The sequence below is a fragment of the Diceros bicornis genome, unplaced genomic scaffold (genome assembly GCF_020826845.1).
Source record: "Diceros bicornis minor isolate mBicDic1 unplaced genomic scaffold, mDicBic1.mat.cur scaffold_55_ctg1, whole genome shotgun sequence".
Taxonomy (NCBI): domain Eukaryota; kingdom Metazoa; phylum Chordata; class Mammalia; order Perissodactyla; family Rhinocerotidae; genus Diceros; species Diceros bicornis.
The window spans coordinates 1971053-1989083 of NW_026691429.1; the positions used below are offsets into that span (position 1 = coordinate 1971053).

General features: G+C 38.8%; 1 long non-coding RNA gene across 2 annotated transcripts in view; it reads right to left on the bottom strand.

The window, feature by feature from the left end:
* Positions 1-200: 200 nt before the first annotated feature.
* The window catches only part of LOC131403177 (uncharacterized), a 33880-nt gene continuing 16049 nt past the window's right edge, over positions 201-18031 (bottom strand). Inside the window, exons 3-5 of one of the 2 annotated variants that reach the window (XR_009219263.1) lie at positions 13115-13207; positions 1290-1326; positions 201-215 (exon numbers count right to left, since the gene is read on the bottom strand). This is a non-coding gene — a long non-coding RNA (uncharacterized LOC131403177). Of the gene's footprint in view, positions 216-1289; positions 1327-13048; positions 13208-18031 lie in introns of those variants that run through there. The other variant, XR_009219262.1, reaches the window with a different exon arrangement.

An 18031-nucleotide genomic window follows, 5' to 3' on the forward strand; every position in this document is an offset into this window, starting at 1 on the left:
CCATCTTACTCTTCTTCTCTTTGTTCTATCATTAGGCCTCTTCTCTACACTCACTTCAACCATGATGGACAGCTTTGAAAGGGAAATATTCAAAGAGGATTTGTTCAAGGGGAGACAGGCAGCCCCCCTAAGTCATATACAAACCGTGGCACAACACAGGACTTTCTTTAGCATAGCTGAGAGGTCTTCCTGCTGCTTTTCTTTCCCTCCTGAGCCTGGAGAAGATTTGTTAGACCTACCTTCTCTGGAAACCATAGACTAGACTAATTAGGTAAAGGTTATGGGAAATGAAGTTCAGGTGTCAATTAGGCAGACTTGAATAAGCAAAGTCTTGATTGTATTGGACAAAAAAGAAAATTGTGTCTGGTACTGTTTCCCAGTTGACAATTAAAATTATTCACATTTTCCACTATATCTTCCAAACACCCTCTATTTTTAACAAGAGGAATTTTTCTTTTTCTATTTTTAACAGGCTTTTCTACTATAATAGACCCTACTTCATAATTACTGAGTTTGTGCTACTATCTATTCATGTATTGGTTTTAGATAAACATAGACATACAGTAATTATCTTTTTTTAGGTAAATGACTAATAGTTCCATTTATGTTTTCTGATATATGAGAAATGTTGATTTTCTCTGATGCAAATCCTAGGTTTGCATGTGAATTGACCACATGCCGTATCCTTTTGTACATACGTAATACTGAAGTGTCCTCATTAGATGATCTTTTCTCTGTCTGGGATTAATATAACATAGTGATTTGAATCCTGGCTCTGCCTCTTGCTAGCTGTGACCTTAGGCCAGTTACTTAACATCCACGTGCCTCAATTTCTCCAATTAAAAATGGGGATGATATGTGCAACTATGACATCCAACTATCTACTGGGGCTTTGGGGAAAAAAATGAGGAGGATTGGCAATAGATGTTAGCTGAGAGCTGGTCTTCCTCAGCAAAAAGAGGAGGATTAGCATGGATGTTAGCTCAGGGCTGATCTTCCTCACAAAAAAAAAAAAAATGGGGATGATAGTAATAACAATTTCTCATAAATTTTTATAGGAATTAAGTGAGTTAACATTATAAAACATCTAAACAGTGCCAGACACATAAGTGCCATATGCATGTTTGTTAAATAAATAAAATACTTTTCCCTATTTTACATGTATATGCAAATACCTTTCTAACTCCAAATTTCTTTTCAACTAATAGACTATTTACCTTCTTTTCCTTCTCTTCTTCTTCCCACTATTCTCATATTAGGCTTTAGAGGAGAATAAAATAAGAAATTACCTGGAAAGATTGGCCTGTGTGTGCCACCTTTTCAAACCTGAAAATACAGATCGTATCAGCATACTTTGGAAGTATGTAACAGAAAATTCAGTTCAATCCCACTAGTTTAAATTGGCTCACAAAGTAACATAGAAAGGCAGGATGGGTTTCAGGGCTGGCTTAACACCATGAGTACAACTCCTTTTCTTTGCAGTTTCCTTGGTTTTGTTCCTTCTAGAGTGATGGGATTTCCTTAGGCTGATTTGCCTCTTGGTGGTAAAATGCCTTTTAGAGGTTCTAGGCTCCATATAATGGAGAAGATGCAAGTATTCTATTTTGCTTCTAAAAGCTAAGAAGCTTCTTATCAGAAACATCCAGAAAACCCTCCTTCATGACTCATTGGTCCTTATTAGGTTACAAGCTAATTCCTGAACCAATTTTTGAGGCTAGGGGACTACCACAAACTAATTGGATTAGCTGAACCAATCTCTAGCATGGGGAATGGGATTACTTTTAGATAAATAAGGCCCAACTCTGGTGCCGGGGTCCATCAAATTTCTTTTAAAAACATTGGTAATTGGGGCCAGCCCTGTGGCTTGGTGGTTAGGTGCGCACACTCTGCTGCTGGCGGCCTGGATTCAGATCCCTGGCGAGCACGGACACACCGCTTGTCAGGCCATGCTGTGGCGGCATCCCATATAAAGAGGAGGAAGATGGGCACAGATGTTAGCTCAGGGCTGGTCTTCCTCAGCAAAAGAGGAGGATTGGCATGGATGTTAGCTCAGGGCCGTCCTTCCTCAGACACACACAAACACAATAAATAAATAAATAAATAAATTTAAAAACATTGGTGATGGTGCGAGGAGTAGATGCCTAAGCAAGAGTGGGATTGTGTTAGAAAAGAGGAAGGAGGAATAGATACCGTGTAGACAACCATGGTGTCTACTACACAGGTTATGTTCTCTAGAGGAGGAGATTAGAAATGCATCAGTGTCAGTAACAGATGTTGAAACGAGGAAACAGTTGTGGCTAGTGCATCTTCAAATTCCATCAAGTGGTCTTTTAACTTATACACATCTTTTTTGGGATTTGGTTATTAAGAACCAGGCATAATCAAGACAACATAATTAACCTTGTCTGTCCATGGTGCTGACTTTGGCATCAGAGCTACACAAATCTAACTGTAGTTTCTGGGTTTATTTTTTCAAAAAATTTAATCACAGTTTTGAGTGTTTTTATGTTAAAATAATTTTAAACTTGTAGAAAATTTGCAAGAATAGTACAATGAACTTTTTTTCTCTGAACCATTTGAAAGCAAGTTACTGACATAATGCCCATTACGCTCCAATACTTAATGTGTAATTGCAAAAGCAAGGACATGCTCCCACCTAAATACCATATAATCATCAAAATCAGGAAATTAACATTGCTACATTACTTCTAGATGGTTGCCTACCCCCTCATGTTTTGGCAGTTGTCCCAATAATATGCTTTATAGCAAAAAGATCCAGTCAAGGACCACATGTTGCATTTAATTGTCATTTCTTTTTAATCTCCTTCAATCTTGAATCTCAGTCATCCTTGACTTTCATGACCTTTACAGGCCAATTATTTGGTAGAATACTCCTCAATTTGGGTAGGTCTGATGTTTCCTTAGATTCAGATTATGTTATGTGGCAGGAATATCACAGAAACACAGAAGCGATGGTGTGTTCTTTTTATTGCATCCTATCAGGTGGTCTATGATTTTAATTTGTTCCATCATTGGTGATATTCAGTTTGAATCTTTGATTGAGGTGGTCTCTATAAGGTTTGTCCATTCAAAAGTTACTTGATTCTCTTTATAATTAATAAGTATTTGGGGAGAGTTTCTATGCAGAGGGTAGATTAGACTTCAGGACTAGCTTAATGCCATAATTATCTTTTTCTTTTTGCAATTTCTCTGGTTCTTTTAATATGTAAATATCTTATTCTTTGTCAAACTTTCACCCATTAATTTTAGTATCCATTGATATATTTTGGCTGAATTAATGGTATTATTATGATAATGGTTGCTAAATATTTGATTTTTCTGATTTAAGCATTCCTTCTATATTTACTAGTTTCCATTATAGTATAAGATTCTCTTCTCCCTATTTATTTATTTATTTTTATTTATATGGATTCACAAACTCCTATTTTATAAAATGGGCTGTAATTTGTTATTATTTATTTTGATGCTCGCACTGTTCTTGATTTGGTCAGTGGAAGTTCCTTTATATTGGCTTCTGTGTCAGTTTGACGTGTCCTTTTCATTCACTGAGTACTTTATTACTTTCTGGCTCAAAAAGATGTTCCAGACTCATCTTGTACTTTCCCAACTCCAGCCCCAGAATCAGACATTTCTCTAATGGGTGCTGCTTCTTTTAATGGAGAATGGTTTTAGAAACCAAGATTTGATTGCTAGATGTGCTCATTGTTATTGGGGTATCACTGTTCCTGGGATCTTTCAGTAGTCAGAGTAGAGAAAATATTTAAGTACAAACCAATATTTTGTTTCTCAATTCAGCATACCCCAAATCTAATTTTAGCTTTGTTAGAAGGATAATTCTCTTAATCATGTAGAGGATATTGGAATAACACACAAAATGCTTCCATGAAATGTCCAACTATTATTTTCATTTTTTTTTTTTGTGGTGAGGAAGATTAGTCCTGAGCTAACATCTGTTGCCAATACTCTTCTTTTTGCTGAGGAAGATTGGCCCTGGGCTAACATCTGTGCCCATCTTCCTCTACTTTATATGGGATGCCACCACAACATGGCTTGATAAGCTGTGCATAGGTCCGCCCCTGGGATTCGAACCTGTGAACCCTGGGCTGTTGAAGCGGAGCGTACAAACTTAACCACTACACCACTGGGCCAGCCCCAACTACTATTATTTTCTAATGGCTGCTATAACAAATTACCAGAAACTTGGTGGTTTAAATAACGCAAATGTATTCTCTTACAGTTATGGAATCCAGAAGTACAAATCACTGGGCTAAGTCAAGATGTCGGCAGGGCTGATTCCTTCTGGAGGCTGTGGGGGGAGAATCTGTTTCCCTTTTCTAGAGGCCACGTGTATTCTTTGGCTCGTGGCCCATTCCTCCGTCTTCAAAGCTCATGCCTCTAATCTCTGCTTCCCTCTTCCAGTCTCTGCGTCTGGCTTGCTCTCTTTCTGCTCTGACTCCTCCTGCTTCACTCTTATTAGGACCCTTGTTGGCCTACCCAGATAATCGCCTCATCTCAAAATTCTTAATTTAATCACACCCACAAAGTTCCTTTTACCACGTAGGGTGGCATATTCACAAGTTCCAGGAATTAGGACATGAACGTCTTTGGAACCACTACCACACCAACACTCAGCTAATCAGTTTCAACTTTCTAACTACTTGTGTATAATAAATTTCACTTTTGAATTGCATTAATCAGGACACTTTCATTTGCAAGTGTTATTAAAAAAAACTCAATTTGGCTTAGACAAAAAAAGGGGCTTTATTGGTTCCCCTAAATGAAAGTCGCAGGGCTATGTTCCATAGACCCTGTTGTATCCAAGGGGTCAAAGATGTTGACAGGAATTTTTCTCTCCATCTTGCAGCTCTGCTTTCTTTTGTGTTTATTCTCAGCCCGGCTCTCATCTTCTGTGGGCAGGATGGCCTCTAGTAGCTCCTGGATTTATTCTTCCATTTTGGAACCCCAGGACATAGACAGATTTTTCCCCCTATAGTGTCAATAAAATCTAGTTAGTGAGTTTCATTGATCCAATTTTAATGGGACTCTGTAAATCAAAATGTTACCTGCTCTTACTGAAACTGCAACCATTTCGTATATTTTTAGTTTATTTACCACTTGATATATTATTAGCTTATTTGTTTATTTAAGGTTTGTCTCAACTTCTCCTCTTTTGCTCTATCCCCCTCCTTCTTTTTTCCTTCCCTTCTTTTTCAATATTCTCCTAATTTCAAAAAGAATCAGACAGTATACCTGTATAATTTTTGTTGTTTTTTAAGTTTCTCTTTTAACATTTTTTACTTGTTTTTGGAGATAAAACTAATTTAGCAATAAAATATGATTGTAAGGTTTATTGCAGTTGATAATTTAATTATTTAATGACTTATTAATTAACTAATTTGTTAATTATTAAATTTAATAAATTAGTTTTTGTTAAAATTATTTTTATAAAAATGCATTTAAGTAAATTGTTTAAAAAGTCCATTTCTTATCGTGTGTTAGTGAACCCTGAGGTAAGAAAAAAATGCATGGTTGCTAAAGATATTTAGAAATAAAAATATATGAAAAATATGTTTATATTAAAGAGGTTAAAAGCATCATATGCTGTTAGCAGTTTCTGTGGTGTTGATTTCTTTGGTTTTTGTGTTGCTGTTTTCTTTTGTTTCTATAATTGAAATATTTATGATGTGTAAATAGATTTGGGCCACCTGCTGATTTGAATAAATTAGATATAGTATCTTTACTTCTAGCTCTTTTTCAGGATTTTCTAGTATCAAATATCCTATTTTTTAAAAAAATAATTTTATTTATTTATTCCCCCCCCAAAGCCCCAGTAGATAGTTGTATGTCACAGCTGCACATCCTTCTAGTTGCTGTATGTGGGACGCGGCCTCAGCATGGCCGGAGAAGCGGTGCGTCGGTGTGCGCCCAGGATCCGAACCCGGCCAGCAGCGGAGTGTGTGCACTTAACTGCTAAGCCACGGGGCTGGCCCCTCAAATATCCTATTTATTTTCAGGAATAAGCACATGTCAAATTCAAACAAACCCAAGCTTATGTGAGTAATAAAACACACATTTTTAAAACTCAACTTTTCATAAAGTAAGCTTTCTTAACCTCTTCTAATATTCTTTTTTTTTTTAATTTCAAAATCTGTATTGAACTTTTAATTTAATTTAACCACACCTTTTAAGTGTTTTAATGCTTCTTTAATCAGAATCTTTACTCCTTTGAGGGAGAGGGAAAGAGAAATGGACACATAGATGGAGCTTAATCAATACCTTTAGACTGATTGATATGCATATTATAAAGCTGAAGTCTGTTACTTAACAATGCCTCTTTAATTGAAGATCCATAACAAGAACTTGCCTTTTTCCTATTGTGGATATCCAATTGTTATTTGACAGACTGTGACTGTCATACTTGATGCATTGTAGTCTACAGATGCTATTATATTTTGCCTAATAAAAATAACACTTTTCTTTTGGTTTAGTGTAGAATCATTATATTGAAATAGTGGGACACAGAGGGAGTGTGCAATCACGAGGCAGCTTAATTTTCATCTCCCATTATTCTATACTACTTTTTCTGTGGGGCCAATTCTCCTCTTGCTCCATGGATAAACTTAAAGCTGGTTTCATAACTTTTCAGGTTACTTTTTGGTCCTGCGGACAATCTCAGGTCATTCAAATATTTATTTGCATGAAATAGAATTTTTAAGTTCATTGAAGTTAAAGATTCTCCCCTTCTTTAGATTGGCCACCAGCTGTGGAAAGAGGGGCCTAGTTAGCGTCTTTATTTCTCCACAGAGTGCTTCTCCTCCTTCCCCACTCTTGAGGTTGCCTCTCACTCTTTTTCTAGAGTTGAAAGAGGTGTGGGGAAGGCAGATATATTTATGGACACTACTTGTCTGGCACTGATTTGTGTTGGTTTCCTCTGGCCATGGCAGATGTGTAAAGTCAACTTTTACTGGCAAAAGTGTTCTGTGTGCCCTTTGGAGAGCACTGCACCTTCCCTCCTCCATCATTGGAGATACTGCACCTACCTTTCCCTGATGCTGAGGAATACATTTTCTGGCTGACTGTGTATAGCTCCTCCTTTAATTCTTACGAATTTAGAGGGTTTACTCCCTGCTGGATTATCTCATGTAGGAAAGCAATCTTCTTGAGCAGGACAACACCCAGGCCAATTGTCTCTTGTGTCAGGTACACATCGACTACAATGGAACAATCTCTCTTGATTCAGTCTTCAGAGAGATAGGCCAGCCATGGTCAGCCACCAGGCCAGGCAGATTTATCAGGCGTGAGTCTGATATCAGGCAGGTGTGATCTCCAAATTCCAGAGCAAATATCTCAAGCTTTCTGACTACGCCATCAATGCCCCTCTCCACAGGCTTCAGGGTGGTGTTAGTGCATGCATAGTGGGCCACAGCAACCTCCTTCCTCCTCCTAATCTCTTCTAATCTTTGCCTTCCCTTTTCTCTTCAATCTCATTTTTTTTTTTGGCTGGAGGTGACAGATTGGCTAAGGGGTCTGTGTGACCCCACATGATCCTGGGATGGGGGAGCAAAACAGTTTCTCAGGTGCCTTATTTGCATATCCAAATCCTGCTTAGGATTTGATCCTGCTTTAACCTCCCTTTGGAATGTAGGACTGGTGCCATCTATTCTCCAAATCTGAGTTATCGAGTGCTATTTAAATCCTGTCACATTCAAAGAATCACTTACTAGTTACGAACATGATCCACTGCATTTTCCTGTTCAGGGGCCAGTTATTTGACAGCTGAAATGTGATGTGGGAAAATCTAAGTTATGATCGGGTTTTTTCTGCCTATTTGACTACTGAGTATTAAATTTTGTTTGTTTGTTTGTTTTGTTTTGTTTTGCTGAGGAAGATCAGCCCTGAGCTAACATCTGTTGCCAAGCCTCCTATTTTTGCTGAGGAAGATTGGCCCTGAGCTAACATCTGTGCCCATCTTCTTCCCTTTTATATGTGGGATGCCGCCACAGCCTGGCTTGGTAAGTGGTGAGTAGGTCCGCACTTGGGATCTGAACCCATGAACCCCGGGGCTGCTGAAGCGGAATGCGGGAACTTAACTCACCACCAGGCTGGCCCCCTGACTATTAAATTTTTGTTGCTCCAGTTCCTTCATTCATAATATTCCTACTTATCTCCTGGTGAGATTACAAGAATTATAGTAGTGTAAAGTGCCTGGAACTAATGTGGGGGAATCTAGTAGTTATCTGACATACATCCCATCATTTTTCTGCCAGGCAGCTATTATACAAGTGCTAACAAGTGATAATAATCTGTATCTTGTCAATGGAGAAATTGAGGCTAAAATGAATACTATTTTGGAATAACAGTGTATTAAACTTGGAATTTGGTTCCTAGAGCACTTACTTTCCAAAGTAGCTACAAAAGATCTGTAGGAGAAGAGAAAGAATAGCTTCATCCTCGAGTAAATATTTTTTACATCAAGTAGTCTGCTCGAATTTTAAGGCATTTGCAAAATAAGTGCTTGATCAAGTTCATTCTGCTCAACAATTAGCCTTATTGGTACTGTGGTTTCATTCATCAACAGTTTGTAAATAACAACAAAAACAGCTTGTTTAAAAAATCTTAAAATGCACAATTGTTAGCAATATTTATTAATGGACTACTAGGAAGCTGCAAAGAAAAATTGTCATTTTAACCATTACTTGAGTGAAAGGGGCAAATAGAATTATCGATGTACACTTGACTCCAAGATCAAGATAATCGCTTTTAAAAAAAAATATCTAGGTTAATATGTTGTGAAATTTGTACATTATTATTTCTAGAATTTGTCATTTTGTATCAAACATTTACATCTGTATACCTTTTAAGTGAGCCATTGTAACTGTAGAAATTTTTCCTTAAAAAAATAGTCAGATAAGTATGATGTGTGTGTGTGTGTTATTGCATTATTTTTTTAGTATAAAAAACCAGAAGGCTAAATGTCCATGGCTAGAGATTGAATAATAACCAGAATTTATGATATGATAAATATATATAATACAATATTATACAACCACTAAAAAGTGATGTATATCTTTATTTATTCACACTTAAATTGCTTCTCAATATATTGTTAATTGGGGAAATGTCTACAATGGATGTGGATAATATTATTCCATTATTGTAAAAAATAATATGAATATTTTTATACATACCTAGAAAATTCTGGAAGCATATGCACTTAAATTTTTGTAGTGGTTGCTTCTGAGTGGTGGAGTTCATCTACATATATATTTCTTTAATTGGGACTGAGCATTATGCTAGGAACTGGGGATACAGTGTAGAAAAAGAGGAAATTGTTGCTCTCAGAGTTTATATTCTAGATACTAAACCGAATAAAAGTAAACTAATTAAAATTATTACAGACTGAGGCAGAGAGTATTTTATACAGGCAATAGCTGTATCTTATAAATTTTGATATGTTCTATTTTAATTATTTCACAATATTTTGTTATTTCTCTTTTGATGTATTCAGAACTGTGAGATATTGAGAACTGTGCTATTTAGTTTCCAAGTATTTGGGGATTTCCAGATATCTTTCTGTTATTGAATTCAAATTGAATTTCACTGTGGTCATAGAATATACTTTCTATAACTTGATTCACAGCTTTTTAAAATGATAAGTAGTAGATGGGAATTAATCCTATTGATTCAGCCTATTTTCTTCTTAAAACCTTCCCTAACTCTTCTGGCCTTCTTGCCAGCTTGCTTTCTTCTCTTAAATCATCAACAAATGTTTATTCTTTTCCCAGTGTTCATTCACCCAAGTAAATGGCTATATGTCCCTTTGGGGAAAGGCCTGGGAAAATCATCACCAGTATATAATGCAGGGTCTTCTTCCTAGGGGCCTGGCCATCTTTTCAGCCAATGGGTTCCAATTCTGATCCTGAAAATCAGCTCAGGTCTGGAAAATGAGCAAAAGATTGTAAATTTTTATTGGAGCAATCACCTTCAATGTGATGTGCTGTTCCTCCATTCTTGCTCCCCTCTCCCTAACATTAGAGACGTTAACAACACCTTGGTTGGCTGGCTGTCTATTTTGCTTTTTGGTTCACCATTCTCTATTTCCCCCCCACCCCAATGCCCCAGTAGATAGTTTGTATGTCATAGCTGCACATCCTTCTAGTTGCTGCATGTGGGACGTGGCCTCAGCATGGCTGGAGAAGAGGTGCGTCGGTGCGCGCTCGGATCCGAACCCGGGCCACCAGCAGCAGAGCGTGCGCACTTAACCGCTAAGCCACGGGGCTGGCCCTCAACCATTCTCTATTAACTGTCTCAACTCCTTGCAGGTCCAGTGGCCTTGGCTACCCCTCTGACCTTGCTGGTCCTCGTAGTAATTGTAGCCTTGTGGGTCCAGCAGTTGAGCATCACACCACCTGATCTCAATTACTTCAGGATCCCATCATCTCCTCAGATAAAACTAGCCCAGTTCCGTGAAGGTCTTTCCTGCCACCATACCTGGTCTGCGAGGAGAGCTGCCACTGAACTTTTCAGTGGTGCGGGCGCCCCTCTCACCAGCACATTCCTGATGGCCTTGGTGAACAGTGTGGACTCTGGGCCCTCCCATGGAACATAATCCTCTGGTAGTTCTTCTGCCCTCACATATTATTCCACTTCTCCCAGTGTCTCTATTCCTTTCTCTATTTTCTGCTAGGACAAATCAGGCATTTCCGCTTTGTTGACAGTGGCTGTCATTTTTTCCAGCCCTCTAAGAGTCATCCCAGCAGTGAATTGGCCTGGAGCCATTGCTAAGGTGCTAAATCCTGTGTCCCAAGAAAATGCCCCCATATCACTGAATTATTGCTTTTCCAGTCTTATAGTCTTCCTTCACTTGATCAAATACCTTCAAAACCCTGTGCTAGGAGTTCTCCCTTAGCTCCTGCTGGCAAATGCTGACTAATTCTTGCAACTCTTTAGGTATATCATCTCTTTCCTCTCTTATCTGATCCATTATGTATCCCATCCGGTTCTGCTGGGTTTTACCTCTGGTAGTTATCAGCCTGGTAGATCAAATAGGAAGTTCCTGAGAGGAGCACATAATGCTTTGTGAGGGAGAGGCCTCTGCAGCATGTTCTAGCAAGGCAGAAGTGATAGCTCTTATTAGGGAAGTGTGGACCACTTGTGTAAATCTGTAGGTCTCAGGGGTTGCAGAGTCAACATCCTCAGGGGCATCCATTCGGGATGTTTAAGGGCCTTAGGTTTTCCTACCAGGAAGCTGACTTTTACATAACACACCTGCCTTGGCTGAGCATTCCTACATCTCTGGGACTCTAAGACTAACAATTAAGTCTTTAGCTTACCGCTCAGCTATGTCTGTCTGCCCTTCTTCTATTTGAGATAAGGACATCCTGTGGGTTATTAGAGAGGACATAGTGCTTTCACATTTAACCCTTAACGGCTTGTTAACATCCCTTAGTCTCTCATTATCCTTCTGCAGTGTGTCAAAACAACTTGGCAATGACTAGGATCATTTTTCAAATGCCTATCATTGCACATGGCATAGCATTCTCCTCCACCGGGACATTTCCCCAGGTTTCTACAGTTGAAATTTTAACATTTGTGCTGCCACCTTGTGTCAAGGACAATCCGTGCCCACTCTACTAACCAGATGACATCCTATTCAACTGCCAGGTAGCAGGGTAACCAACCCAAATTTTGATCTTACTGCCTTTATCTTGGTTTACTCTTGGTACAGCTGAGCTTAGTTTGAGTCATCCAGGAAACAGACACCGAGATAGGGTTAAATGTAGAAGAAATTCATTAATTAGGGAAATGCCTGGCCTCCAGCATGGCCTCAATAAAACTGTGATGGTTTCAGAGCGCTGCTGGGGCCCTGAGTGAACTGACGCAGTTACACTGCCTGCAGGCAGAGATCTGAGAGGCCCATTCTCATGGCCATCGCGTATGCCAAATGCTAGAAGAAATAAGTTCTGGACATATTTTTATTTTGAAAGCTATACAAGTGATACTAATATATATGTCTAACTTAGATACAATGGTGAATAATGAAATGAAGAAGGTTCAAAGGTAGAAAAAAGTTAATCTTGGGTGACATCGATATTTTAGGGATGGTAAATTAGGATCACATGGAAAAAAAGAAGTGGCCAGAAAAGTCAGATCAAAACCAGAATAAAGTGGCCTCCAGCTATTTCTCTTCATCTCCATCACCCCCGGCCTATTTTCAACCATCATCGTCTTTACTTGAACTATTACAGTAGCCTCCTACGTGGCCTGTCCACACTATCCAACCTACCAATGTTTTCTCCTGACTGTAGCCAGGGTGGTCTTTAGTGAACTATTTATATCACGTCCTTCCTCAGTTTTCATCCTTTCTGCTTAGGGTAAAATCTAAAGTCTTAAAAATGGTCTGCATTACCTAGTTTCTACCTACCTTTCCAGCTCACCTTCTGCTATGCTCACCCCTGCTATCTATATTCCAATCACAATAGCTATCCTTTAATTCTTTGATTCACTTCCCTTGTGCCCTGGAGTCTTTATATATGTTGTTGTTTTTGTCTTGAAAGCTTTCTTTTCCTTTTCCATTCCATCCTCCTCCAACACAAAAGCCAAGGAAGGAAAGAGTATCAATAAGACGACAGCAATCAATTTTTTGTCAAAACCAGCTCAAAAGTCCAGTCATTCAAAACTGAGAAATTCCCATTGGGATTATTGATAAAAATGTCACTGGTTAAGTGGGCAATAATTATTTCAATGGCATAGAAGAAGTAGAAGGCACAGGGGAGTGGGCTGAAGGATAAATAAGAGGTCAGAAAGTGGAGACAATTATTATAGACTGTCTTTGAGAAGGTTAACTGAGAAGAGATAGAATGGTGTCTATCTAAGTAGGACATAGGGTCAAGAAAAGTTTGGTTTATTCGTTTGGTATTTGAGAGACTTGGGATAGTCACATATATATATCAGAGGAAAAAATCCAGTAGAAATGGAGATATGAAGAGAAATAAGAATAGGGTATCATTGATTAAGTACAATTCCTGGGAAGTAGGATTGGATAGGATCTAAAATAAAGATGAAGGATTTGCCTTGGGAGAAAGGCACCTACCCTTTCTGTTACCAAATTTGCGAAGAATCAGCCCAGACTTGGATTTTTTTCATGTCTTCTCCCTCTTCTCCCTCTTAACAGGAATCCTGGCATCTGTCTAAGAGCAAAAGGTTTGGTTCAACATACAGGTGGCACAACTTTGGGAAAGTCACTTAATACTCTGAGGCATGATTTTCTCATTTCTCATTACTCTACACATGTTTTAGGGTAATTTTGATGACCACGTGAGTGGTCTTTTGATGTAAAAACTCTTTTGAGAGCTATATAAATAAAGGGCAATATTATGACCATTGTCACTTCAGATGAGGGGGAAACTCTTATTTGCATTTCCTAGATAATTGATTTCCTAGATAATTGATTACTTTTGCCACCTCTCTTGATGAAGGTCTTTCTTCATTCTTAATGGGAGAAACATAGTTAAGAGAGAATAGTTTATAGGTCTCTAGAAAAAAACTACAAATTTGTAATCTGTGTGTGGTACAGAGCAGTTGGGCAAAATTGGCCTTTATATATCCAATTTTCTCACTAATAACAATTGATAGTGGGAAAAGACAAGTTTACAGATTTTTTAAATAGACTGTATTTTTTGGAGCAAGAGTTCACAGTAAAAGTGATGAGAAGGTGTAGAGATTTTCCATGTATTCCTTGTCCTGACATATGCATAGCCTCTTCCATTATCAACATCCTCTACCAGAGTGGTGCATTTGTTACAATTGATGAACCTATATCAACACATCATTATCACGCAAAGTCCATAGTTTACATTAGGGTTCACTCTTGGTGTTGTACATGCTGTGGGTTTTGGCAAATGTATAATGACATGCATCCACCATTGTAGTATCACACTGAATAGTTTCACTCCTGTAAAAATCCTCTGTGCTCAGGTTTATGCATTTTATATATAACTTGCTGGCACAGTTGTATCCTTCCTAGCTTCATAAGATCTCTGCCAAAGATGTTCTTGAAAACATTCAAGATTTACACTGAACATAGCTTCTTTTGGAGGGCTGCACACCAGTTTTTGCAGGGCCAGCCCCAGCATACAACAAACCCTGAGTCTTGCAGATGGGAGAGGAAAACACTTCACCGCCTCATCTCATTGGAATTGTCTCCTCATTTTAAATTTTTGTTTCTGAGTTCCATACTTGCCTAGCACTCCCTCTATTGACAGAATTCATGAATTTCACATTTTCCCTGGGTTTGATTTTTTTCAATGGCCTTGTCCTGTGATTCCTTCTACTTGTCCTAGGGATGTAATGTTTACCCAGCATCTTCATACCAAAAGAGAACTTATAATATGAATTAATACAGTGGTTTTCAGAGTTTTAAAAACAATGTAACTCTTTATTCAAACAAAATGTCAACACATAAAACTGACAAAATCATGAGATAGCTCTGTAAAAGAAGACGTACGGGAGAGGTAGAGACTCACCCACGCACCTCGTCTTCCAGGAAGTTTATAAGATCCTGTTCCAGAGGCTGCAGGATTCCATGGACGATGAAAATTTCTGCACTAGCTTATACTAACATGGTTATTTCATCACATGAATTAATGTATAGTGCTCCTAATTGAGAAATTAACATTTGTCTTATAAAGGGTCTCTTGGAAAGAATACAATGAAACTAATTAGAGAACATTTTAGACAGTGGTAAAAATATTTTAAGGCTGGTGGGCTATACCATTTAGCTTTTTTCAGTGTTTGTAAGATTGCTCTATCCCTTCAAAGAATTTGAGGACCTCCTTTTCTTGTTTAATTTTAAAATCAGATGGAGAAAGGAGATACTATTTCTTACTTCGATATCATAAGCCCTTCGTCTCCCAATAGTTTTTCTCTGATTGTGATTCTCTGCTTTGGTGTAGTAGACAGAGAATTAGATTTAGAGCTTGGAGACATGAGTTTAAGTCTTGGTTCTTCTATATGGTCCACAACTTCTGTCTAAGCTTCAGGGTTTTTTCTAAGTTGGGGAAGATTATGACTACATCCCCTGCTCCCCCAAAATGGGAAAGTCATATCTACAAATGCATGACTTTAGTGAGAGTGACTTAGAACAATGTACAAATAGGACAAGAAGTCTGATTTTCACTGTTAATCACAGAACAACGTTCATGCAAACATACACATACTCACACACATGCACAAATGCACGCACACATATGCATACGCCATCTTTCCAACACATTTTTACCACTGCCTATTCAGAGTGACCAGAGAGGGGTAACTTCAGATTTGATGCATCTCAAGAAGCACAATTTTTAAGGCTCTTTTATATGTGGAAAGAAAACTAGATTAGACATATCTACTTGGCTCATATCATGTTGACCAATTGATATCCAGGGAAGTTAATACCTGGATAGGTGGGTATTAGGATGGGATTCCTTTAATTAATATACACCCACCAGTCCATTCAGTAAAACCTACTTAGTGCAGCTGGTAGACAGAAAGGCCAGCAAGTGAGGCAGTTTCTCATATTTGACTCCTGTTTGTTTTGAAGTGACAACTTGAATGGCCAGCTGATATTCTACAGGGCCACTTTCATCCTGTAGCTTGTTGTGTATCCATTTTAATCAGTAGAGTCTTCAGGAAACGTGTGGAAATCATCTCAGTGGCACCTGCACTTTGCCTCATTCTCCTTCCGCACTGAAACTTCAGCCTGTTTTTACTGGCAGTGGAATACACTTGTTAATCTCTGCAAATGAAACAATTACATGTTTCAGGTTTGTTCTTCAACATCTTTACACTTTTCTTTTTTACATCTTTTTAAACAATAGCTATTACTAAAGTTACAATTATATTTTGATACATAATGCTTTGCACATCTCACATGATTATTGAGAAGATGGGGTGAAATATGGTCTGAGGAAGTGCTGTTGACCTAAGTAATCAGAGGGTGTGGAATTGGCAGCACGAGTGGGCAAAATATAGAATGATGGGTCAGAACTGAAAAGAAAATGACAGGGGGTTCATAGATGAGAAATGAGGTCTAGAAAAATTGAGATTCAGGAAGGCAAAGCACATCATGGAAATATAATAACATGTTGAAAAGAATGTGAATCTTTATAGACAGATAGGCCTTGTTTTGACTTTCTCTTCTGCCACTTATTATCTGTATGACCTTGGGCAATTAACATCCCTTGGTCTTAGGCTCTTTGACCAATATGGTGAAATGGGGATATCTATCTCAGAGTACTACTGTAAAAAATAAATGAGATAATACTTTATAAATATGTGCTTGTAAGTGAGTAGACACTCAATAAACACTAGTGTGGTAGCCAGCCTCTGAGATGGCACCCAATGACCCCACCTCCTGGTATTCACACCCTGGTGCAGTTCCTTCCTACACTGTGCCTGTGTTGGTCTGTGTGACAATCAAATACAGCAGAAGCGTCACTTCTGAGATTAAGTGATAAAAAGATTGCAGTTTCCATTTGAGGTTCTCTGTCTCTCTTGGTATTACTTGCCATGGGGGAAGCCATGTTGTGTGCAGTCCCAGAGAGGCCTAGGTGGCGAGGAACTGAAGCTTCCTGCCGATAGCTCTCTGCTTGAGCTTGGAAGCAGATCCTCCTGACCCAGTCAAGCCTCGGATAACTGCAGCCCCACCTGACACTCCGACTGCAGCCTGATGGAGAGACGATGAGCCAGAACCACTGAGCTAAGCTGCTGCCCACCCAAACTGTGAGATAATAAATACTTCTCTTTTAAGTCACTAAGTTTGGGTTAATTTGTTAAGCAGCAATCAATAACTAATACATCTAGCTATTATTTTGTTAGGATTTTTTTTTTTTTTGGTGAGGAAGACTAGCTCTGAGCTAACATCTGTTGCCAATCCTCCTCTTTTTTTTTTTTTTTTTTTGCTGAGGAAGATTGGCCTTGGGCCAACATCTGTGCCCATCTTCCTCTACTTTATATGTGGGACGCCTGCCACAGCATGGCTTGATAAGCGGTGCACAGGTCCACACCTGGGATCCGAATCTGTGAACCCCAGGCTGCTGAAGCAGTGCGCACGAACTTAACTACTACGCCCCTGGGCTGGCCCCATCTAGCTATTATTTTGAAGATCTGGGAAGTGAGGTTTAAAATGTAAACTAAGTTGGGGCTAGTGTGGGAGTGAGAATTTTAAGTGGATTCGGGAGTGAGAAGGAAATTTAAGCCCTGGTGTCCTAAGCCAGTTTGCAGTTTGTCATCTAGTGGAGGACTCTGAGGCAGGCCTTCCCAACAGCTATGCTGTGATTGGGTGTGGATATTTGGAGATATTGATTCTTCTCAGTCCTTGGGTGGTTTGGTGAGGTCTGGGGATGCTGGGTTCTTGGGGCCGGTCACCTCTGGTCTTGAGAAGGTTTCTTTCTTTATGCCTGGGTGCCATGCAGTATTATCATTTTCTATATGTGCCATCACATGAAAACAGTCAGACAGCACTGTCACTTACAAAGCTAGCCTCTTTGCTTTGAGTACAGAGATACGAGACAGACAATTTTATATAAAATGTGAATTGTGAAGGTTGGTCTAAGTCAGAAATTTTAAATCTGGGGTCCTGTGGTCCCCTAAGATCTAGAAATGGGATTCAGAGATTCCATAAGCAACACAAAATTTTATGCATAATTGTGTGTGTCTGTTGCTGTGCCATCATGTGTGTTGATGCATTTTTCAGAGGACAAGTTTTATTCCTTTTAGCAGATTTTCAAAGAAGTCTGTAAACCAAAAGAGATTAAAGAGCACCAGATTACATGTTCGCCAAGGCCCTTTCCAGCTCTTAAATTTCTAGAATTCTAGATCTAATAGAATTGGGCTGTGGGAGATCTCTATCTGATTCAAGGTTATGCAGGGCACCTATAATTCTAGGATGGACCCTTTGGGACCAATTTTTGGACTTGTTATGTTTTCTCATAATGTGAGATTAAGAGCATGAGCTGTGGATCCA